Raw genomic sequence first — 25,687 nt, 5'->3', positions numbered from 1 at the left:
AACATTTTACCAGCCTCCACAATGTTCACCTACGCATTGCCACATTACAAAGATAATCTGTCATTTCAGATCCTTTTCGGATTGAGATGGGGAATAAACAAATGTGGAGGGTGCATCAGAAGAGACTGAGCCCCTCCATCTGGAGAGGCATCGATCTGGTGGTTTGAGTCAGGATTTTCAATTCTGACTTTTCCTTGGCCCAATTTATCTTTCCTCAGGCTGTCAACCCACAGGAAGCGACAAAGTTGCAGCACAAATCTGTTTTCCTGTGTCTTGGGTCTCTGGATATGCTGCAGAGATTGGCATTTTGATGTCATTAAGAATTTTCAGGAAATTTGGGGGTGATGAGTAGCTGGTGATGGATAGAATAGCATCTATATGAGGACGAATGTGGCAGCAGGCATGTTGCTTTCATCTGGCGTTGAGATGAAAAGCTGATTACACAGCTGAGGGCAAATGAGGTGGAAACATCTTGGAGATTAGGTTTGCTCCCAGTGTCCTACATTTCAGAGGGAGGTAATCACCGGTTTCACGTTTACTGTTTCCCATGGACGGCCTTTCTCTCCCATAGACTGTTTGTCTTGGGGCTGAAATAAATATAAAATCTATCCCAGAGAAGGTTGCTTGTATAAACTTAGTTCAGTCAAGACAAAGAAGGACATTAGCAATAGTGGTCCTGTGACAGGCACTCTGGGGATAACTTTGTCATCCTCCATCTGTGACAGATGAGGACACTGAGATCCAGATTGGTTAAGGTGATTTGGGCTGGGGACATAACATCTGTAGTCTGATGAAATGTTGGGCTTTTTCTAGAATTATTTGTTATGCTATCATATCCTGTCAGAGCACAGTCCTTCCTTGTGGGAGAGCAAAGTCCATTCCCCTCCCTTGGGAGTGCCCACTCTTTCTATTCCTGTTTCCTTCTCACCTTCCAGAATTCACTTTGAGTGTCTAGTTACCGTTTTCCCACCAGCTGGTCTCTCCTTGACATCCACACGTGGGATCTACAGAGCCCCATTCCCAGACATCAGCTCTTGGGTCAACGAAACTCCTGGCCCCTGACTGGTCACGTAATGGGAAGATGGGACTCTGAGGCCACAGATGATGTCACCTGCCACATCCCATCTTTTTTCCTGCCTAGATTGGAATACTTCCAAATGGAGCCACCAAAATGTTTATGTTTTTTTCTCTGCATCTGGTTCTCTGCTTCATTTTTGAACACCTCTTCTGATTTTCTAGGTCACACACTGAAGTCATGCACCTCAGGGAAGGGCAGAGATTCTTTTAAGTTAATTAAATTAAATTTAATTAAACAAAGCAGACCATTTATTATATGCAAGGCATTGTGGGCTTTTCACAGCCAAAAAAAAGTAAACCACAGCCAATCCCCACCTGCAAGTGGTGTTGAATCCAGAGGGGGAAACCATATGTCTGCCACCCTTTCAAAGGGACAAGGAGATAAGAGAAGTACACACAACATGCAACAGAAGCACGGAGCTGGAAATGAACTCTTGAGAGGAAGTGAGCGAAGGCTTCAGGGAGGAAGTGGCATGTGAGCTGGAGCTTAATGGTGGAAGGATCTGTTTGTTCCGTTCTTTGAAAGGAAGCACTTGGCGGTTGAACTATGACACCGGGGCTTTCATTGACTGTAGAAAGTCACAATGAGTAGGACTTGGAAGCTCCAGGTATATGATAGGATCCATCTGAGATTGGAACCTGGCTTACGTTTCTCTTTCTCCCCTTCTTCTAGATAAGGGATGGTTTAATCTTTTGAGAGAAGTTGAGAGTCAGTGATGTGTGGGTAAAATGTTTCCTGCTGTTGCAAGTAACGGCAGAAGTGTAAGTGAACATGCAGACATTCCCCTCCCCCTCCCTCTCCTCCCTTTTTGTCCCCAGTCTAAGGTCAGGAACAAACCTCTTTGGGCAGTAAGCTTCTGGAGTTATTAAATGCATTTCACACAGGCTAAACTGTCCTTCTCAAAACTTTAGCGCATAGGAATCACCTGGGGTATTTTATGAAAATGCAGATTCCAATTCAATAGATCTGGAGTGGACCTGAGATTCTGCATTTCCAGCAAGCTTTCAGATGAGGTCAATCCTGCTGATCTTCTGACCACACACTGGAGTGAACGTCACTATCCCATTTTACTAAGAGTGAACCAAGAGGTAAATGAGAGGTCGGGAATGGATGGAAAATTACATGAAATCCTTCTACCTCCCACTAGGGGCTTAAAAAGAGGACATGTAAACACCACATGAAGCCCCAACTAGGCAGGAACTATTTTTTGTATTTTCCTGGTTCCATTAGAAAGTAGGGTAGTCTGATAAACAAATTGCCCAAATTCAGTTTTTTAAAATTCACAGGCATTGCATGTATATTTCCTGTATTTCAGAGAGGGATGCATTTCTGTGGGGATCATCAGAGAGAGCTTCTTTTCTCTCTTTTTTTTTTTTTTTTTGAGGAAGATTAGCCCTGAGCTAACTGCTGCCGATCCTCCTCTTTTCACTGAGGAAGACTGGTCCTGAGCTAACATCCGTGCCCATCTTCCTCTAGTTTATATGTGGGATGCCTACCACAGCATGGCGTGCCAAGCGGTGCCATGTCTGCACCCAGGATCCGAACCAGCCGCTGAAGTGGAACGTGCGTACTTAACCGCTGTGTCACAGGCCGGCCTGCTTCTTTTCTTAAGAAGGCAGCATGATGTACTGTAAAAATTTGGGCCTCTGGGTCAGAAAGATTTGGGATTAAGACTTTTTTCTCAACTGTGCCACCTCAAGTGAGCTATTGTTCTCTCTAGTTTCAGTTTCTTTGTCTGTGAAATGGGTATAATACCTATCCTGTTGGGTGGTTGTGAATCTAGCAATTATGTTTCTAAAGTGATCTCTTCAAGTCTGACCCAGATTGTGTGTCCTCAACTAAACTGTGCTTCTCTGAGGTCAGGAAATGAGTTTTACTAGAATGAATATCCTCAGTATCTAAGATATATTAGACACTTAGTAACTGTTTATTAAACAAGGAGCTTATACAACCCTAAATGTCTATACCATTAACCTGGTAATTAGTATATACTTTTGTATTGATCTATAACCTTTAACTTATTTATATTTTGTCTTTAGAAATAGACTCTTTAGGAAAATATTTTTCTTCTTCTCATTTGACTTTAAACCACCTGCTATACACTTCTCCTTCCCAAATTTAGAGTAAGTACATATTTCTGGATTTGATTAAAGGTCAGGATAGGATTTATGAAACTCTTCTGAAAGCTGTTGAAACAATGCTGGAATAAAACTTTGGGTTATCATCCTCTTTTTCCTTTCTAGGACTACACTCTTATGGCTTTTATATTAATTTGTTGGTTTACATTAAGAGATTCCTACATCGATTAAAATCTAGTTAGACTCAAGCCCTAGAAAAATTACTCCCGTCCCATCAAATCACAGCTCCCTTCTATGAGCAAGGCCGACTTGCAATTGCTCCTAACACATTTCAGAGGTGATGCTTCACTCTTGGAAGTGCATCTCAAGCTGCAGTTTCAAGAAGTGACTAGTGTGGGAATTGGGTCCCTTTGGGATAGTTCTTCAGGTTAAAAAAAAAAAGCTTCAAAGAAATAGCGTTGTGTTAATGCTTCTGGTTCTTCTAACTGATAACGATGGGCTTTAGACAGAAGTATTGACTTAGTATTAACTCCACTCCTACCTAATTACGTGACCCTCGGACAACTACTTGACCTCTCTGAGCCTCAGTTTTCTTACCTGTAAGGTGGAATTTACACAAGGTAGATGTATAGATTGAAGAAGATATACATATATATAAAGTGCCTATCAGTTTTGGCTAATATCATGAGTAAGAATAAACCAGAGTTCCCATAAGCTATTATTTCTAGAAAAAAAATCTGAGGGAAAAAAATCACTTTAAAACATCTTCCCAATTTTTTTTTCATTTATTTATTACTTGAAAGCAGAATCTGCTCAGGATAGAATTCTCTTCTTAGGTACCAGATGCATGACAAATTTTGCATTTATCAGGGAGCAGATTAAAGGCAATGACCTTTCCTGCCTACCTACTTGGAATAGATTCAAACGCCACCCGAATCATAGCCCAAATCACAGTATCATTAAGGCTTCACATCTCTTACGACAGGTTTGAAGGTAGTTCATTAATCTCAGCAATGATTAGACACTCATTTGGGGGCAAAATAGTTTTACCTTGGTATCATGGTGTACACGGATTCACCAGCACAGAATGAGTGGCAACACTGTCTTGAACGCTACAGTTTTCCAGCAATCAGGTAGCCTCCAATGCGAGGCCGGGGCCTTTTGACGTCGGGACTCAGTCTTCCTTTCCCGGATCGCCGAAGGTGCTAGCTCATTTTTTCACCCAAACTTATTTAGCTCTTAACTCCAAGCAGTCAAATTAATTTACCTGCCGGGGGTTCTGGTTAAAGAGCTACCTGGAGGCGGATTTGGGGGTATGGGGAGACTAATATAAGGGTTTGGATTTACACGTGGATTCTACTTCTTAAGCCTTCCTCCTTTGCTCCTTTTAGCAGTTATGATCGAGAATGGCTAGGCTGGGTGTGCAGAGGCAAGGTGCGCTGACCAGACCACCGGAGCGGTACAGCCATACTGAGTCTCCAGGGAGTGGGAACCTCGGGAATCGTGGTCGTCTGGGACCTGCTCCCTTCCCCCCACCGCTTTGACTCAGTCCACATCCTGCGCTGCGAGAGGTGCCCGGCAGGAGGGAAGCTGAGGACAAGGAATAGGGGAATGGTTGCTGCCCAAGCGGTCCCCCTTGACCTAGCCTAGCGACCACCGCCTCCAGCCCAGCTGCCTGGATTTGCGTTGCCCAATAACCTCGCAGCACCCTGCGGGCCCAAGCGGCTCCGCTGCTGATTGGGCGCCGACGTCCCCCGACCCACCTTGCCATCCGCCCACCCCTGGCGCCGCTGCACGTTCCCATTGGTCATCAGCCACGCCGATCAATTCACAGCTTGCCTCCCCCAAACAGCCCGTCGGGCCGGCGCGTGCTAGGGAGGCGGGGTCTCGGGGCTGGGGGCGGGGCCTTGGCGGAGGCTGGCGCTGAGGCAGCTTTGGGCTCTGTCTCTGGACTCGAGCGCAGCATCCTCGCCGCAGCCGCTACGGCTGCTGCACCTGGTCAGGTAAAGAGAGCCTCGTCTGTCTTGCTGGCAGTCTGCCCCGCCTCTTCTCCTTCCCGACCAAAGGCTACCTGCTCCGCCTGCCGGGTCTTCAGGGCTCTCGGAAAAAGGCATCAAATCTTTTGCCCGGTTACCTTACCTTCTTCCGTTTCTGCGTCGGTTCCTCAAGCTCCAAAGTGCGTTGGTGGGACCCCCCGGCTCACCTTAAGGCTCCTCACTACAGAACTGTAGTTAAGTCTCAGGTCCGAGTCCCTTTGACCCGCCGCTGCAGTCTCATTCCCAGCTTGGCACAGGAAGGACGGAAGGGCGGGCGAGGGAGGGAGGGATGGATACAGCGCTTTATTTTGAAGCTGGATGTGTTTAGTTCAGAGGGGGAGCACCTCAGTGGGGTTGGTTTGGGAACAGAAGCTGCTTCGTGATTGACTGGCAATGACTAGAAGGCTATCTGGTGCTGCTTTCTGCTTATATTCATAGGTGACATTCACCAACACTGTTTCCTTCTTTCGTCATCATCATCACCACGACCACCACCATCAACATTTCCTTCCTCCACCAGAGCTCTTCAAGTTCTGCAAAGACAGACTCAGTTCAGGCATGTAAGTGCTGATGCCCCCAAATAACAATCAGTGCCCTTGCACCCTGAAGCCAGAGCCAAGTCCTTACTTAACTCAAGGACAAGTAGCTGGAGCAGGTTGTGAATGGGGGAAGTTTCCGTATCCCCATTTGCAGTTGAGATTACCACAGAGAACGCTTTGTTTTAGGCATCCCCACTGCTGCTTGCTGACTCCTGGAGAGTTTGACTTTGGCACTCACATGCTTCTGATGGGCTAAAGGCAGAGTCCAAGACCAGTGGTATAGACTGTGCAATTTGGGTGCTTCAGTCATGGAGAGGTGAATGCCCAGACCCAAGCCTTTAAGAGGACCAAGTCAAGTAGCTTGAGATCTGACTTTCTTCCAGTATGGCTCCAGTTGTACCAAAGCATGATCGGTGTTTACATATAGGGTGTGTGTCATCATGGACAATGCCACCTTGGGCGATCTAAGTTCCTGGCAGAGAGAATTATGTTGTGTGGTCTACAGCAAGTAGCATCTTACGGGCACACCATTGGGATTCAACAGCCATTGCTCAGCTGTTCTTAGGGCTTATTACAAGATTACTTGGATCTCAGACTTATTAACCCTTTTTCAGGAGGGAAAACTGAGAGTTACATACCAGATTACCTGTTATTATAGAAGATATTGCTTTAAAAGTGTTATAAAAGTTCTACTTCTTCTTGGACAGAGAGAGCTAACCCTTAGTATCCTTTTTCCCAACTGTGTTTATAGCCCAGTAGTAGGACCAATGAGTAAAATGCGGTTCGATATACTGTAGGAACTAAGGAGTAGTGGCCTCACTGGAGAGAAACAAGGGATAAAAGTTGGGAGACGGTGCATCATAATGATTAAACTCATAAACCTGTCACATGGGCTCAAATCCTGGACCAGTCACTTACTAGCTTAATGATTTTGGCAAGTCATTGACCTTTTTGAACTTTAGTTTCTTGTTTGTAAAGTGGGCATAGTATTACCTGCCTCATAGGGGAAGTCTTAAGGACTAAATGAGATACTATAAAATGCTTAGTAGTTCCTGGCACAGAGTAAGTGGGGAGTGAATGGTAACTGTTACTAATAATACTTGCCCACAAGGAAAATAAAGGCAAGTATTCTGTCCCTAAAATGTGCATTTTTTTCCCCATTATCTTTCTCCATCCTTTTTTGGTCTTACAGCTGATGCTAATGAGGGATGGCAGTCTTCAGGTTCCTCACAGCACTCTGTCTTAGAGGGGTGGCACTGGTTGAAGCCACCTGTGTTTGGACAGACATTTTTCTCACCAGCCTGTGCAAATGCTTAGCAAGCTCTATTAAGATGCATGAAAGATGCAGCTTTAGAGATGATTGCGGGGCCTCTGGGCCTGTCCCAGGCTGCTCCTTTCTCCTTGGCTGTCCAGTGTACTGACTTGGTAATTGTGCGTTTTACAGAATGACTAGTGAATGCATTGGCTTCTGCCCAGGGGAAGCAAAAAAACTGCTTTTCTTCAAATTTCCCTGGGAATTGAAGAAAGTCTGACTTTCGAGCCTGAAAAAACTTGTGTTTTACCATATTTTTCTTGTCTAAGAAGAATATATTTCTCTTTGCCCTTGTAGAAAACAGCAAGCAATTACTGAATAGCTATGTGGTTCAATTTTCTCATTTAGAAAGAGAGGTTAACTGTCTTATCTGCTCTTTGGGGCCACTTTGAATTTTAGAGTATATTGTCGACTATTTTAGTTAGGATTCTTTCTGTTGTATGGGACAGGAATTCAGCAGAAAAAAATCATAAGCTAAAATGGGCATTTTTGGCTAACATAACCGAGCCATGACCAGACTCTCATGTCTTGGGAAGGAAGCTGGTCTACCCGCAGGCAGGTCCTGAGATTCAGATGCTTTTCTGGTTGCTAGCCTGATTTCTGTCTCTTTGTCTCTGTCTGTCTCTTTAGGTCTGTCTTTTACTTCTGCTCTTCTTTCTCTGTCTTGGCCTTACTCTTTGCTATCACAGACTTTTTCCTTTCAGTGGCTTCTTAAGCTCTAGTTTCATGTCCATCTAGCTCTGTGACCCAAGGAGAGCTTTCTTCTCCTCTAGCTCCAAAGTGAATCCTAGGAAAGAACTGTGATTGATCAGTCTTCGGTCACAGGCTTAACCTTGCCTAGAATGAATACCTTGGCTAAGGGAATGGGGTCCTATGAGTCTCATGATTGTCTGGGAGTGGTCCTTATATCCTTGCCTTCCTCCCTCTCCGGACAGAAAATTGGTGGATCTGCCCCCAAAGGAAGAGGAATGGGAGGAATGAGAGTAAACATCCTTCATTGAGGGTTCAGAAGCCCTTCTCTCCTACCTCACATATAGTGACTCAAAGTCTAATTTTATATGAAAGCTTTGGACTCATGCATGTCATCCCAGGCAGTGGTATGTTTTAGATGATCTTGCCTTTAATGGTTTTCTTATTAAAACTTTACTTGCGTAATTGTGAATATTTATCAGAGATATTTAATAATAGACAGTGATTGCACTGTCGGTAGATAGTGTTTGGGGGTTACTCAGAATTTCTTGTTGGGATTTTGTTTTAACAGGAGCTATCATTTTTAGAGGCACATAGTCTCCATGTTAAAAATCAGCTTTATTCTCAGCAGGTCTCAGCCTGTGTGTTGACAGAATTACAACCATTAATCTGATTTGCTTGATCTTGTAGAGATGCTAAACCATGGGAATTGTATCCTTGTGGAGCAAATAGGAGCTTGCACCAACAGGCTGGCCTTGCAAGGGAATTGAAACAGCCCTGTGTTTAGCATCTGTGCAGAAGTGCTGACAAAGCAGTCATCTTGTGCCCTGTAATATAAAAGTTACTAAAGTGGGAAAAGGGAAAGAAGGCTACAAACCTCCTTTCCTTGTCAACATGTTAAAAAAAGCCAGGCTCTGGGAAATGGACTATCTCCTCCCACTTAGGTTTCTCAAGTTCTCTGGCTAGATGTAAACATCTCCCTGAGTAATCTGTGTTTCTGTAGGCTTTGAATATATAATGCCATAGTCTGTGTATGGGGCTGAGGCAGGAGGAAGAGTTGGTATTCCCTTTGGGTCACCTTACTTCACTACTTTCCTGAAATGCTGTCTGTAATTCACCTCTGCAGGAAGCAGGCCACTGGCTAGGTTTTTTGTTCTTGCTTTTATTTTGTTTTTTTTTGTGTGTGTGTGTGAGGCAGATTTACCCTGAGTGAACATCTGTTGCCAGTCCTCCTCTTTTTTTTGGCTTGAGGAAGATTAACCCTGAGCCAACATCCGTGCCAGTTGTCCTCTACTTTTGTATGTGGGATGCTCCCTGATGAGTGGAGTAGTCTGCACCCGGGATCTGAACCTGCAAACCCTGGGCTGCCAAAGTGGAGCATGCAGAACTTTAACCACTTGGCCACAGGGCCGACCCCTTGTTTTTGCTTTTTTTAAACCAATTCGTCTATTTCCTTAATCAAGACTAACCTGTATTGTGTTCCATCATATGGGGGCGATACCTGTTTCTCTTTTCTAAAGTGTCGTGGTTCATTGGTAAAGACCAACATCTTTCAAAACACTTTTTTGCCTTGGTCTTCTGAGTCACGTGCTTTTGGGGGAACTATTTTGGAGGTAGACAGGACTTTTTTAGAAAAAGAGAAAAATAGAGGTTTATTAGCATGTATATCACACTTATACATGGGAGCACCCAGACATGGGTAGCTCCAAGGGGTGGTTAGATCATGGGCTTACATGCCATCTTAGGTTAAAGGAAAAGGAGTTTTGGGCTTCTGGGGAGGGAAGTTATGGGAAGGCGACCAGGAAAAGTATGGTAGACAAGGGTTGTTTAATAAGGTTTGTTATGCAGGTTTAAGTCTGTGCCTTTTCCATTGATAAGAGTTCTTAAGTGTTCTTACTCTTCTTGGCGTAGGAGAAGGAGCCACCTTTTACAAATTGAAATTTCCTTCATAAATGTAAGTTGCCTTAAGAAGGAAAACATGTGCACTGTTTTTAGAGCTTTTTCTGCATCTTGGTTCTTATGGCCTTTAGCTCAAAATAATCCATATGCCAAAGAGGCATCTTTTGCTGTAGTATTTTCCAGTACCCCTCATTCTGCCCTTTGAAATGTCTTTTTTTTTTTTTTGAGGAAGTTTCATATATCAAAAGCTGAGCTGGTAGTTTAGAGAGATTTGGGTTGGGGTTTGCAAGATGAGAGATCTGCAAAGAGGGGAGAGACAAAAACATACATTGGAACAAGGATGAGAAGACAGAAAAGGACAAATTTAAATGCCTTGCCCCATCTCCTTGAATCAGTCTCCTAGTCCTGGGAATAAGTCATTCCAGTTAAACAGGTACATCTCATTTAAGGAAGCAGGGGTGTCGGTGAGAGTAAGGTAGGCCTCTATAGGGTGTAAGCAATTAGGCATTTAGTAAGGGGCATTTGTATGGGAACAAAAGACAAATGTTAATGGTTAGAATGAACTGTTGTTGATGCAAATAACCAATAATCAATCTATGGGTCAAAATTGAGGTGAATTTAATATTTGAGCCAATTCTGAGGACTATATCCCAGGAGAGGGACCTCCACCAGGGAAGGAAGCCCTCTGGAGAAGTGAGGTGTACGGCATGGTTATATACTGTCCGGGAACAAGGAACAGCCATCACACATGACAGGAATACTTTTTTCTCTTTTTACTCTAGTCGCAAGATGTACACAGCAGGTCAATCTGACCGTGGGTTCTGGGAAGGAATGCTTATCTTTAAAGAAATGCTGATGTTGGGGGGAGACATCCATCTCTATCTTTAAAGGCATCAGTCTTTGCTTTGCTAAATGTTTAAAGCTGATGTACACTGCATGCTTAGCAGGCCACATCAGGCCATTCTGGAAAAACAAGCTCAGGCCGAATCGGTTTTAAACCAAGATGGCTTCCTCATATACCTCAATATGTTAACTTTCCGTATTGCTTTTCATTTATTCTATCTCTATAAACCCAGTTTTGAGTCCAGAGGGCAGTTGGTGGAGATTATTTCTAGATATTGGATTCAAAGCATACTTACATGATGGAGTGAGGACAGGCAGTGGCAATTTGATGAATTTCCTGGTTTACAGCTTTAATGTCTCTGGTGATGGCCTTTGGTGTTCCAGTGAACTTTCTGACTGGCCTACACAGCAACAGGAATGAAGGTTGGGTAGGCAGGACTTTTTAATATTCATGTTGGTCATCAGGATTAATGGGCATTAATGGACAAGTAGCAAATGCAGCCCGAAGGCTGACTGGGGAGGGTAGGTAAGGCTGTAAAAGTAGGGCAGGAAACACCATTATGGGCCACTGTCACGTACTGGTATTAACATCGCAGTAAGGGTGCTCTAGTGTACATTTTTGTGAAAGAAGCACAGAGAACATGGGATGACCTGCAGGCCAGTATTTAGAAATCTGCCCAACAGAGCAGTGCGTGTTGCTCTTCTTCAGCTACAGTTGTCCTGTTTTTGCCCACATGAGTATCTGTCCTCACTCATCCAGGCCGAGGTGCTTTGTCCAATGATTTCCCCTGTGAAACATGGAAGGAAAAATACGGATGTTTCAGGGCGAGGGAGAACCTGTCTACTTAAGAGAAGAAGCTCCCCACAGTGATCCACTCACTGTGGTAATTTTGAGAAATGGTAACGTTTTCCAGACCATGACGTTTGCACAGATGAAGTTCCAGTGAAATTCTCTGAAAGAATGGCATCATCGGGGACTGAGAGAAAACCCTTGTGAGCAGCACATAGATGATTGTAGTACTACCGTCTCGTGCTCCCCAAGAGCTCTTTCCAGTGTCTCTGTTTCTCCAAGTTTCTCTCAGTTCCTTAAGTGTTTCAGAGCAGCTTTTCTGCTCTTCGATGTTGGAAAGATTGCTGAGCTGGCATGGAGAAAGTACTTTGGAAGGACAATTGCTGTCATAGTGTTTAATGAGCTTTCTCCTCTGTGAGAATTACAACTGGGCAAATATTGCTGGGTTAAATGCGTTTGGTCACTAAAATCTTTATTTGTCACTGTTTCCAAAGGGTGTATTACTGCTTTGATCTGTACACTGACTGAATTTCTATGGTTTTAGCCCTATGAGTACTAATAAAGCCTGTTTCTCATCCTTGCACTAGGGAGTCCATATAACTTGGTGATGTTCTATTCTAAGAAGAATGTCCTCAAAATCAGTTCCAAGGGCAGGCAGTGAGCATGAGTTGTATGTTTCCTCTGTGTCCATCCAGTGCTTCATACAGGAGATTTAAGCTCCTTCCCTTAGTTACCTAGTCTACTAGTAGGTACCTCTGTGCCATAGGTAAGTGGTATTCTACCTCTCGTATAGATGAACAAATCAGCTCGGAGAGGTTAAAGAACTTACTTAAGAGTATGGCTCTGAAAGGAATCTGGGTAGTATTTACTCTACCTGCTGGCCTTGTATTTCACCTTCTGTCTGTGCCCTAGTAAGCTACAAGGAACATTCCTGGCTTTAAAATTTTTTAAACTTTCAAAGCAGGATAAGTCATAAATATAGTGCAGTATTCTGGGTATGGACCTAGTGAAAAGCAAGAGTTGCTTCTTTTAGACATTAAAATGATTATCCTTTCTCTTCGTAGATGAAGACAGCTACTTTAGAAAATTTTCTAAGCCTAGTTCATATTTGGAAAGCTTTGCAAATAATGTTTTTAAAGCCCACAGATCTGCAGAAAATGGAATTCATCTACGGAATTGGCATCTGTCCTGTCCCCATTTGCCAATGTCCGTATCTCCTTTTATCTGTTTTTGCGGTAATAGCCTCTACCTTTTACCTACAGGAGACCAACTGGATTTTGAATCCACTCTTTCCTACCCACCCACCCTAAATAAATATAAGTAGAACATATCACACGTAATAGGGTGTACTGTCCTTGTGTTCAGGTCACTTTCTGATTTGTCTTAAACTGCTCCTGTTTTCTTTTAAGCTCTGAAAATATAGGTTAATTCTAACTTTCATGATGATTTGAACAACTGAAACTCCATGATACCCTAGGGTCGTAAGGGAAACGGAAGCAGATTAAAAAAAAACTTACCGTTTTCTCAAGCAGCAATATCTTGTTTCTTCCTCTGTAATTCTTGTACCCAAATTATTCTTTAGGTAGGTGATGAGATATCTTTCTAGTTGTACAGTGGAGAAAACTGAGATGAGGAGATAAAAAGCGACTTGCTCAAGGTCGCTCACGGTCAGTGGCACAGCCAAGAATAGATCCAGGTCACCAGAGTCCTTGGGCTTTGTTTATTACATCACTCAACTTCTCTTCAAAAAGTAACAGCCCTGCCAACGACAAAAATGAAAGGACAGTCAACTCTCAGACTCAGCTTTTAGGGCTTGCTCTTTTTTTTTTTTTTTTTCCATTTTTGGTTAAAACATATCAATAGCTGCCAAATTGCAACATGGTGAGCTAGCTTTAGGATCTTAACTAAGACAGAATTTGTAAGGAAAAACAAAATTCTGTATCTATAGTCAATAATACTGTGTTGTACACTTAAGAATTTGTTAAGATGGATGGGACTGGCCTGTTGGTATAGTGATTAAGTTCACATGCTCTGCTTTGGTGGCCCAGGGTTCATGAGTTTGGATGCTGGGCACAGACCTACACACCACTCATCTAGCCATGCTGTGGTGGCGTCCCACATACAAAATAGAGGAAGATTGGCAATGGATGTTATCTCAGGGCCAATCTTCCTCACCAAAAAAAAAAACAAACCCAAAAACATTTGTTAACAGGGTAGATTTCATGTTAAGTGTTCTTACCAAAATGAATGAAAAATCTTAAAAAGATAAACAAAATTCTAATATCTTAGTCACAAATCGGGCAAATGACAAAGCAAAAGGGAGAAGTAGCTGAAGATTCTACAGTGGTTGTATAGGAAGCTTGTACTTGAACCTCATCTAAAGAGGAAGAAACACACAGAAGAGAGCAGAGGGGTATATAGTCTAAGATTCCACCCAGGCACCCAGAATAATAGCATCAGGAAAACTGAAGTCATGAATAAGAAGAGGATTTGAAAAAATTACTAAGCCAATTTTTATAGAAGAGGGCTCTTAACATTACAGTAGTGCATGATGTACAGATTCTGCCGCTTGAAAAAGGTGGAGTCAAAATCACAGAGAGAGATGAAAGCAGAACTACTCAATTCTTATTTTGCTCTTGTCTTTCCCATTCAAGTGTATCAGATGCGAATCTCCATCTACAAAAGCAGGAATATAAATAGTGTCTCAGCTCTTTATTTTTATTTTTTTAAATTTTTCTTTTGAGGAAGATTAGCCCTGAGCTAACATCTTCCACGAATCCTCCCTCTTTTTGCTGAGGAAGACTGGCCCTGAGCTAACATCCATGCCCATCTTCCTCTACTTTATATGTGGGATGCCTGCCACAGCATGGCTGGGAAGCGGTGCATAGGTCCACCCCGGGATCTGAACCAGTGAACCCTGGGCCACTGAAGTAGAATGTGCAAACTTAACCACTGTGCAAGTGGGCCGGCCCCTCAGCTCTCTATTCTTTTACAAATCGTGTTCATTTCTGTTTCAAGCCTCTTCCTTCTGGGACTGTGGAAGATTTACCCTCAGTCCTTCTTAGGGTCACAGGACTTGCCAGAGTTGTGTCAAGGCTCTAGGGGACTGCCACAGTGGAGCAGCATTGGGAGGGGGACCCTCTGGTCATTGAGGCATCTGACCACACAGCTTAGGCCGTAGCACCTGCTGTTTCTGCTCACGTGGCTCTCTCAGTTACAGTTGTTTGGGTCATCCTTGGTCTGTAGAAATCTTTTGGTGACATTTCCTATCGTTCCTTCTGCCTAGATGTACCTCACACAGCTGTGGGGGTCTTGTGGCCTCCCTGGGACACTGCCAAAAAGCAGGGCCTGGCTTCGCCATCTCCCAGGATCCATAAGTCTCTCTCTCCTTTCCTAACAGCCCTGGGGAGATAAATCCTTGCATGTTTCTTCAAGATTCTTCATGTCGATACATCTCATTCCTTTTTATCTCCTTCAGAAAATTCCCTATGTTCTTGTAAGAGTTTAGGATTGGAAAACAAAATCCAGAAATATTCTCAAGCTATTTCTCTTTTTCTCCTTGCCACATTACCTCTCTTGATGCAGTGAACACCAATTCTGATACCTGCCTTATTGGGAGGGTCCAGCCAAAGGGGAAAAACACAAGGAGAAATGAAAAGAAACATAGGGTAATATCTTGGAATATTACTTTCCTTTAGAAGTACGGTAATCTGGGATATCTGTCTTGTTCACATCCATTTCCTTTTCTCTAAAATTGACCCCAGTAGACAAGCTTGGGCTCCATATACACAATAGCATGTCCCTGGCCAATGCTATTTAAACCAAGGACAGAAATCTGACCCAAGCTGAGCCAGTGGCGTTTCTTCACCAAGAATTGGAGTTTAGGATTGAGGGATTGAAATGACTAAGAGTTGCTGGCATTAAATCACGATAAGAGAAGTGCTCCACGGTGTTGGCCTCCGCAGCAGTGGCCTCCGCGCCCTGCTGCTGAGGCCACTGGAAGGCTCTGCTTCCTGTTCTTCCTGCTCTTGGCTTTTCTCCTCTTTCTCTGATTTCGTGAAATTGCCCATGAATTTCATGAAATTGGATACATTTCTCTTTTTGTTAAGGTAGACAAAATCAGTTTCAGTTGTGTGCTACCAAAAGTAATTTAAGAATGTTCTTCAAAATTGCAAAGGCAGAAACCCACGGTGAAGAGGAAACTGAAACTCAAGATAGGTGACGAGATAGTAAGATAGAATCTAGCCATTTAAGGTGTGTTTGTCTAATGATTTACAGTGACTGTTGCAAGAATTGTACTTGTGACCCTGGAGCAACTTTTGGCATTTTCTGAGCTGCTTTTAGCTGCAGGCACTGCTTTGTAGTATGGCTTTGTAGTAGGATGCTGGGGAACAGTCAGACGGTGTGCAGGGTTTTCGAGGATGGAAGGGCTTCCATTTGAGGGCTTGCTGGAGAGACTGGGGTGGTTTTGTGAGGATGGGAAGGCATCTCAGGAAACAAGACTGGCTTTCAGGTGTTTAAAGGACTGCTGGACAGAAGAGGAGCTGGATTTACTCATTGCAGCTCTGGAAGTAATAACAAGCATCACTGGAAAGATATCAAGGGAAATTGATTATGACTCAGAACAAGGGATTTTTTTTTTACTTTTAGGGCTGTCTGGAATGCCATGAGGCTTCCTTGTGGGGTAGAGAACACTTTGCCATGGCAGAGTTGAAATTGAGACTGGATGGCCATCCATGAGGGTTACAGTGAGGGAGAGGGTCTTACGTTGGGAGAGAGGTGGCATGGAATGGATAACTCCTAGTTTCTCTAAATCTAAGATTCCAGTATTTTCCCTATGAATATTATTAACTCCTGGACTAGAAAAATGCCAACCCACGTTTTCACAGACTGCAATAGTAGTTAAAGCGTTTCACAGATACAGTTTTCTGAAAATGTTTTTCTTTCCTTCATTAAAAACAAACAAACATAAGCTACAAACTGTCATTGAGAGGAGACAGTTCCCAAAAGCAAGAATTTTTTATTTTCTATTTTCTAAATTGGAATTGACAGTGATCAACGGTTTCACATCCAGGTTGACTGAATGGAAAAAACTTTCTGTAATATTAATATAATCATACAACACCCAGGGAGCACTGAATTCTATTATCCCTAAATTTCTAGGCTACATAAAACTGAATAGATTCCTTGAGTTATTTTAAGGAATAAGTCAGAATCCCAACTTTTCTCCCAAACCTTTGTAAATGAAAAAATATTACTATGGCACCTTCTACAAAACCTGTACAGGTAGCCTAGGTATTACACCTGTCACTCTCCAAAGCATCTCACATAAGCCAGTCCCTTAACAGCTATGTAACCATTTGTGTATTTCAGATTAGTCTTCTTAACTAGAAGGTAATGACTGGATTATTTTAGTTTGTCATTTACCACAGCAAGCAGATGTTGACATTCAATAATCATGTCTTAAACAAAAAGGGACAAGGAAAGCCACTCAGTTTGAAATCTTGGTCTTCAAGACTCCATCAGACATAGTCTGACATCATGAAGCTTTTCATAATCTCTCATGCTTCAGGTAAAAACCTTAAAAAATTGCAAGCATACATATAGCCATTATTAGCTCTCTACTCTATTTAAGTGGGTGGATTACATTTATAAAGAACATTCAGAAGAATCCAGTCTTTTTTGCTTTGCAAATTGGATTCTCAAGTCACTTTAAAGACATCATTTGCAACATAAGTAGAAAAAAAACCTTTCTATTTTAGAGTCTAACTGAAGAGGAGAGAAACATAATCATGACTGTAAAATCTGATGTAAAACCCTTTTAAAAATCATTTTGGAAGTGTAGAAAATCCAAAAGGTACAAAGAAGAAAATAACAATGATCCATATTGCCACTAGGAAGAATTAACTACATCTTGGCGTATTCTCTCCCTTTGTTTTTAGGAAACACACTTTTAAAAAGTCATATCTGTTGATTTTCAAGAACTCAAATAAGGCAAAAAGTTACAAAGACAGCAATTTTTTAAACCATCTCAAATACTACAGTTCCCATTATTAACCTTAGGTGACCATCATTTCACACATAAATCTATCTATCTATCTATCTACCTACCTGTCTGTCTGTCTATCTACCTACCTACCTACCTAGCTAAGGATGGATGGGTGCTTAGATAGAAATACTTTTATAAAAATAAGTAGAGAAGAAGCTATTTATAACAAAAATGATTAATTTTTCAAATTTTCGAGCAATTAGAAACTGAATTGAAACTAAAGAATGGTCAAACTTCAGAGAATTTTACCTCATTTCAAGATATATGATTTCTTTAAAAAAATCTCTCTATGGCTAAAGTATCATGAAAAATATTAAGAGGTTAGAGTCATTATCGTTAATTATATTGCTGTTTTTATGAATGTTTTCCTCTTTAGACAGTATCCATTGACTCTCTTTTTTTAAAGATTAGCACTTTTGGATCTTCCTCCTGTCTACCTCTCCCCACCTCCCGGCTGTTGTCCGTTCATTTGTACATTGTTCAGGTTATGGTATTCCATTTTGCTCTGTGAATATAATTTTGAGAGTTTTTTAATAGTAGCTTGATGCTGAAATGAATTTAATGCCTATAGACTCTGGGTGAGATATCTTTGTGCTTTATTTTCAGTGATTTTGCTGACTGGTAAGTGTCAACACTAACTTGACACAGTCATTCGTAAGCCCCAGTATGTAGGGTCTCTGAAACTGTGTAGACCATCCTTCATTCATTCCCTAAAAATTTGTTGAGTGCCTGTTTGGTGCTAGGCGTTACTGAACCCTAAAAATTCAGTGTTGAATAACACATAGTCCCTGCCTTCAAAAACTGAGAGCAACCAGAATATATGAAATTCCTAGTGTGTTAGCTCTGTAAGAGCTATTTTATTATTTCTTTTATCCTCAGTGCCATCATGAAGCCTGGAATTCTATAGGCCCTCAATTAGTACTTGTTTAATTGAATGGGCCTTTAGGTGCTAGAACTGTGGTAGTACATTAAAAGTTATGTCTAAGTTTATCTTGATGACAAACCTATTAGGTAGGCATTTATTGTCTCCATCTTATAAATGAGGAAGCTGAGTCTCAGTAAGTAATATCCCAAAATTATGCATTAGGATTTGTTTGTACTACTCATTCTTTTTTCATGACACCTGGCTTGGGTCATTTATGTTAGAAGTAATACAGGAAAGAGGCACATAAATTGCTGATTTAAATACGGTGGGGTGAGTAGTGTAACAGTGTATGTACAGTCCAGGGATTAAGAGGCTGCTTGGTGTTGAGTCTCCACTCTACCATGTATTAGCTATGACCTCAAGCAAGTCCCTTCAATTCTCTAAGCCTCGGTTTCCTATCTGTAAAATGGGATTAATAGTGGGAGGATTAGATGAAATGATTAAGGTAAAATGTTTAGCATAATGCCTGCCACAGGTGCTCAAGAAATAGTTGCCATTAATACTATTTTTACAAACTACTCTGGATGCTCAAAGGAAGGAATAATTTTTTCCTCAAGATTTGGGCTCTGCTGGAAGCATAGGAATTCATCAGGCGAGAGGTAGACAGTCTTTTTTAAAAATTTTTATTATTTTTTAATTGCAGTAACATTGGATTATAATAATATATAGCTTTCAGATGTACATCGTAATATATTTTGAATTCTGTGTGGATTACATCATGTTCACCACCCAAAAACTAATTATAGTCCATCCCCTCACTTGTGAGCCTAATCACCCCTTTTGCCCCCCACCCTGTTCCCCACCCTTCCCCTGTGGTAACCAGCAATCCAATCTCCAATGCTATGTGTTTGTTTGTCGTTGTTTTTATCTTCTACTTATGAGTGAGATCATACAGTATTTGACTTTCTCCCTCTGACTTATTTCACTCAGCGTAATACCCTCAAAGTCCATCCATGTTGTCACAAATGGCCGGATTTCATCGTTTCTTATGGCTGCATAGTATTCATTGTGTGTATATACCACATCTTCTTTATCCATTCATCCCTTGATGGCCACCTAGGTTGCTTCCAAGTCTTGGCTATTGTGAATAATGCTGCAATGAACATAGGGGTGCATGTATCTTTATGCCTTTGAGTTTTTAAGTTCTTTGGATAAATACCCAGCAGTGGGATAGCTGGATCATATGGTAGATCTATTCTTAATTTTCTGAGGATACTCCACACTGCTTTCCATAGTGGCTGCACCAATTTGCACTGCCACCAGCAGTGAACAAGGGTTCCCTTCTCTCCACATCCTCTCTAACACTTGTTGTTTCCTGTCTTGTTAATTATAGCCATTCTGATCGGAGTGAGGTAATACCTCATTGTAGTTTTGATTTGCATTTCCCTGATAGCTAATGATGTTGAGCATCTTTTCATATGCCTGTTGGCCATCTGTATATCTTCTCTGGAGAAATCTCTGTTCAGATCTTTTGCCCATTTTTTTAATTGGGTTGTTGGTTTTCTTGTTATTGAGATGTATGTGTTCTTTGTATATTTTGGATATTAACCCGGTAGACGGAGTCTTGACAGAAAGAGAAACATGAAACACAGGACGAGAGATCCTGCCCAGACACACAGTATTTGCATTGCCCTGTGTAATTCCTGAAACTTCCTTCACTTGTCCATCTCGGGAGTGTCCAAACAGGAGCATCTGTGTTTAGAGAGGCTGGCTTGCAAATAGACCATCGTATCTTACTGGACCATCTTTCCATTGAGAAGGTGAATTAGTCAGTGTCTGTGCAGCTCTGAGGAAAGGTGAGGGGACAGGGCAGTTTTTGGGCTATTTGTCCAGGAGGCCAGGGGCCATCCCAGGCCAGCTTAAGAGCACCTAATGGTCTGAGGAAGAAGCCTGCAGCCTGTCTAATATTCTGGAACAGTGTTTCTCAATCTTTTTTTCATTGTCTCTTTACTTTAGACTTTTGCCTGATTGTCCCCTACCATGAAATGTTAATATCACAGATAAACTTCATATCTGGTGATGTACTATATGTTTATCTCTACTTCATACATAAAAAGAGTAAGATTTTTAGCCCCCTCCCAAGAACCAAATTGAATGAAACAGACTTCAGAGAACCTTCTCAGATAAGCTGCTGGTCAGGAGCTGGCCCTACACTTGAAGGCTCTAACTGCTCTGTGCTACAAATAGCCACTTTTTATTATGCTTTCAGTTGCACCTCCACAATGATTCCTTCTAGAAAAATGGTCTGGTCTCTCTCTCTGCTTTCTCGCCTGCCCTTTCACAGTCTGTTTTCCATATGGCAGCCTAAGTGACCTTTTAAAAATGTAATCAGATCGCGTCTCTCCTTAAAACTCTCAAAAAGCTTCCCGTTGGTCTTAGAATAAAATTTGGATTCTGTATCATGGCCCCCAGTCTCCAGTCTCTCTCGGTAGCAGCCTGTGTTCAGGTGACAGTGCTCCCATGGACAGACAAAAGCCATGGGGCAGAAAGTCACAGGTGTTTGCTGTGAGTAGTGCTCGCTGTGTGGCCATGCCTGTTGAGAGGATAGGGGTGGGTCCTGACAGCAGTGGCTGTGACACCAGAAGGGTGCAGAAGAAGGGATTTGTCTGCTCAGGGGAGTCAAGAAAGACTCCTCTGAAAAAGTGACGGTGATGGAGCTACGATATGAAAAATGATGACGAGTTTTCTGTGTAAAAGAGGGATGGCAGTCATATTCTGTGCAGAGGGAAGAGTATGTGTGGAGCCCTTGTGGCAGGACAGAGTGGCCTGCGTGTGGCCTTACTGAAAGGTCACTGTGGCTGGGGCATTGTATGAAATGGAGCTGGAAAAATAAGTAGGGACCCAACTGTGTAGAGCCTTTCAGGCTGTGTTAAGGGCTGCAATCTGTCTTAAGAGCAAGATTGCTACTGAAGGGCTTTGACTGCGTGTGACTAGTTGAGGAGGTGACACGGTCAAATTTTTGTCTTGAAAAGATTGTTGGTGGCAGTGCAAACAGCAGGTGAATGAGCACAGATCAATTTGGAGGCCCTGCAGTGGGAGGGTGGCCAACCAGTACTGGTTTGCTTGGGACTTTGCTGGTTTTAGCCCTGAAAGGCCTGCATCCTGGAAACTCCTCAATCATGGGCAAGCCAGTGCCGTTGGTCACCCTGTGCTATACAGTCTTTCGGGTGAGAGATGATGGTAGGCTCATGAAAGATACAGGATCTTTGCTAGACTCATCAGAAGAAAAAGGGGTCAGGATCATGATTCCCTGTTTTTGAGATCTCCTTAGAATTGGCTTCCCCCAAAATACAAGCAACACAGCAACATAGCAGTACACATACACACACACACACACACACACACACGCACACACACAGCCCTCAGGTGCAAATTGCTTCAGGTAAGCCTTTATTATTTTTTCTACACAGGCCTGGTGGCATCACATTTTTGACATCTCAAAGCCTGGAGCCTGCCCAAGCGAAGGTCGATCTAGGTAAGAAGGTGGACTAAATCATTGCCGCATGTTGTACTTCTCACTGGCAAGCTGCTCCCTGGCCCACACTTCATCCCCAGCTTCCTTGTTCCAGCCTTGCTCCCCCTCCCACCTTGTTAGCCCCCCAATCCCACTAAAGCTTGCTTTTTGACCATGCTCCACTACAGAGCATGTTAGTAATTCCCATTTGCCCCCTAAATAAGGTAAATAACTCCACTCTTAGATTTCAAAGCTGCCTCCCCCGCTCCTTATCTAATTCTTCCCACTTTTCTAGTCACTAGAGGCAGAAGACTTGTTACTAAACCATCACAAAGAATTGAGGGAGAAATACTGCTATGCCTACTCCTACTGTAAATAGCTAACTGGGCCCGCTGTGTGCCAGGCACTATTTTAAACACTTCACATATATATTTATTAATATTTGTCTTACTAAATGGATCGCTCATTGGACAGACTTTTATTGAGCACTTGTGATTTCTAGTTAATCTCTCAAGCACATGGCATACAGGAACGAAGCTCCTCCTTTCATGGTGGTTGTGTTCTACAGTGTGTGGGGATGAGACCAAGTAACCAATAGGTATATAATGTGGCAGGTGACAAGTTCCATGGACACAAATGCCTCAGGGTAAGGGCTGGAGAGTCACATTGGCTAAGGGTACTCTTTCGTGTCGAGTCACCCAGGAAGCCTTTTCATGAGGCATCATTTGAGCAGATACCTGAATGTAGCCAGAGATTGAGTCATAAACATTCTGGGGCAGGTCAGGCAAAGGGAACAATGAAATATATATATATATATCTTTGGTTTATGGTAGAATCCTGAAATCACACCTTTCATTTCTGTCTCAGGCACTGGTCAAGGTTTCATAAATCCAGTTTTTCCCCTTGGTTAATATCTTGGAGCATGTGGAAAAATCTCTTTTTGGGGCTGGCCCAGTGGCATAGTAGTTAAGTTTGCTTGCTCTGCTTTGGCGGCCTGGGGTTCATGGGTTCAGACCCAGGGCGTGGACCTACACACTGCTCATCAAGCCATGCTGTGGCAGCATCCCACGTAGAAAATAGAGGAAGATGGGCACAGATGTTAGCTCAGCAATGGTCTTCCTCACCAAAAAGAGAATAAAAATCTCTTCTCTTCACTTTTCATATTCCCTACTGTCACTTTAATCTGATCTTTAATAGAAATTTTGGTATTGATCTAGTCTTTTACTCTCTAATCTAACTTTTGTATTTTTCATATTTTTCTTTCCTTGATACATGTTTTAGCGATAGAAAGTCAATTTTGTTTCTGATAATGATTTTTTGTCTACTTTAATTGTTGTGTTTGTTGGAAAGTAAGACTCAAGCTATCATTAATCATTCATTCTGGCTAAAATACTAATGTGCTTGACTTTTCAGGCAGAGACATAGGTTGAATTTATATCTTGAGATAATGACACTTTAGTCCACTATTTACTGAATGTCCCCATCTTGAAGGCATATACTGAAGGGAATGCAAAGATGATGATGATGAGAGTCCCTCCGCTTGGGAAGCTTTTAATCAAACAGGAAAAAGCGTTAATTGTCAATAGGAAGCAGAATGTGCTGGGATTCTATTCCTGGATAATGGGGGTCTGGAACACATCCTAATAATAGCAATTACTTATGGAGCCCCTACTATGTATCAGACACTGGGTTCTAAATGCCGATAGGTCTGTCAGGTTTCATGATTTACCTGTAGTTTAGGTGTAGTTTGAGGTGCATAGAGATTCCATAGCTGAGGTTACCATGCTAAGGGGAAGAGCTGGCATTTGCACCTGGGCAGAATGGGTCCTAAAGCTGTGCCAAGGGGATGGAGGGAGGACACTCAGGACCTCAAGACTGTGAGTCACGGAGCCCAGGGACATCTGAAGTCTGAGGTCATGGGTATAGTTAGGATTTAGCCAGACGTTCTGACAAAGAAGGCTAAAGAGATTTGAGCCCCAGAGCAGGCCGTGGAGGGAGCAATTGCAGACCCTCTTCAGATAGTGCACGTTGAGTGCCAAATAAAGGGTTTGGAGCAAAGGGAGAAAAATGCTCTAGAAGTACTGAGGCAGGGAGATCACTGTGCCCTGGGTCTCACTTAAGCTAACAAGGAACTTCCTTTTACAATAGAGGTGGAAATAATAAGCCTTGATTAATTCGTTTCTTTTTCACCAGTGCTAATTTTACATTCAGTGTTACTTGTTTTCAACACTTCACTTGCTTTCCTTCTAGTTCTTGCATTCCTGATGAAAGTTTGGCTTGGTTCCCCTACTTGTAAGTTTCTTATGCCATTCCCCTTGCCTGCTTCCACCCCTTACCATCCCGTGAGGTCTTTTGGCTCCAGATCCCGTGTGTGCCCTGAATTTACTCGGCCTAGGAAAGCAGTTTGGAGAGTGGGCTCCATTTCTCTGCAGGGGGCTTTATGGAATTGCACCGTAAATTGGGAGAATAAAAAGCTGTTTTGCAGAAGAGGACACTGAGGTACAGAGAGGTTAAATGACTTGCAGAAGCCCCCTCTGTTAGTAACTGCAGAGCTGGACTTGAGCCCAAGCCTCTGACTTCACTGTTCCTCGGTCTGCACTGCCTGAGGGGAAACTATGCCACGGGAAGACTTTGATCAGTCCCGGACCAGTTGTGCCACGGGTGAGTGCTCCCTATTCTATGACTTAAAAAGAAGAGTTAGTAAACGAGTGGGTCTGTCTTCTGAATGAGACTCAGTGTCCCCAGTCAGTCCTGTAAGGGATTTTCAGAGCCAGGGCCCTGGGGTGAACCATCTGGGTTCAGATTGCGGCTCAGCCACTTACTAGCTCTGAGACCCTGGGCAAGTTTCTTACTCTCTCTGTGCCTCAGTTTCTTTGCTGTAGAATGGGAATAATGATAGTACCTACCTCAGAGACTTTTTTTGTGAAAGTGAATGTGTTACAACAGATAAAGCCCTAAGAAGAGTGCCCAGTACCATGGCAAGTGCTCACTAAATAGTAATTACCTTAACTATTTAAAGACATAGACTGTTCCTTCATCTTTCGCTTGAGAACATATGCTTAGAAATACTCTTGGCATGCCTAAGTCATGTCTTAGCTGCAGGCAGAAGCAGTAGGATTTTGTCAGCGCTAGGAAGACCTCTGACCATATCATACCTCTTCTGTTTAAGTTGGAATTCCCTAAGTTGGCTGCACACCCTATCCTTCCCTTTGACAGGGCCACCCTGAAAATGAAAATACTCCTGTGATGGCTGACATATGTAGTCAAAATCTAAAGGGTTTATATCTGGTCAGATTTTGAAAGTGAATTTTCTTAAGGACAGGAAAGAGAATGTCTTATAAGTGAGAGGAAGGGAAACACAAAGAAGCTGTTTGGAGATGCCAGAGACAAAATATGCATCTAGAATAGTGTACAGAAAAATGTCTAACACAGTTGGCCTCAAGGAATGAGTTTTAAATGGAAAATGTGCCATTTACTGTGGTGGCAGCACTCCAACTGGTATTTCTCTCAAGCCTTCCTCAGTGATGTCTGCTTGTGCCTCACGTGCTGATCACGTCTTCTACAATTTTCAGATAGATTGCATATTTAAATAAGATCGTGTGTGTGAGATTCCTTCAAAAAGTATGAGGCATTGTGGAATTTTGAGGCATTGTAGCCTCAGTTCAACTCTGACAATAATAAATACTCTAACTGGGCAGAACCTCTCATTTGAGGGCCATGGTATATGGGTGAGAATTTCTTGATGCTTTTGACATCCATGGCAGAGTACCACTAAGTGTGCTTGTAGGAGACAGAGGGGGTAGGTATTTTCAGGGTCTTTACTTTAATGTGTACTAAATTTTGACTCCACTAGGGCCATACCTAGCTTTTGGTTTCCAGTTCCCACCTCAGCAGATATATGGCTAGCACTGTGTGAAGTCTTGTAAGCTTGGCTTTTGAGGGTTCACTTTTTATTTAAAAACAAAGAAAAAGGGGCCGGCCGGCCCCATGGCCG

General features: G+C 42.6%; 1 protein-coding gene and 1 long non-coding RNA gene across 11 annotated transcripts in view; one reads left to right on the top strand and one right to left on the bottom strand.

Moving 5' to 3' along the window:
* Nucleotides 1–4,869, bottom strand: part of LOC111768367 (uncharacterized) — a 91,508-nt gene extending 86,639 nt beyond the window's left edge. For 2 of the 3 annotated variants that reach the window (XR_011427663.1, XR_011427669.1), the window contains exon 1: nt 4,207–4,869. This is a non-coding gene — a long non-coding RNA (uncharacterized lncRNA). The remainder of the gene's footprint in view (nt 1–4,206) is intronic. The other variant, XR_011427667.1, reaches the window with a different exon arrangement.
* Nucleotides 4,870–5,022: 153 nt separating this feature from the next.
* FMN1 (formin 1) overlaps nt 5,023–25,687 on the top strand; it is a 385,713-nt gene continuing 365,048 nt past the window's right edge. For 2 of the 8 annotated variants that reach the window (XM_070239339.1, XM_023620627.2), the window contains exons 1-3: nt 5,023–5,159; nt 5,631–5,752; nt 21,650–21,714. The gene's annotated coding sequence lies outside the window, so the exon portion shown is untranslated. Of the gene's footprint in view, nt 5,333–5,630; nt 5,753–21,649; nt 21,715–25,687 lie in introns of all 8 variants that reach the window. The other 6 variants (XM_070239341.1, XM_023620636.2, XM_070239334.1 and 3 more) reach the window with 5 other exon arrangements.

Source organism: Equus caballus, chromosome 1 (genome assembly GCF_041296265.1).
Source record: "Equus caballus isolate H_3958 breed thoroughbred chromosome 1, TB-T2T, whole genome shotgun sequence".
NCBI classification, from domain to species: domain Eukaryota; kingdom Metazoa; phylum Chordata; class Mammalia; order Perissodactyla; family Equidae; genus Equus; species Equus caballus.
The sequence above is the reverse complement of the archived record's forward strand: the minus strand, read 5'-3'. Positions and strand labels throughout refer to the sequence as shown.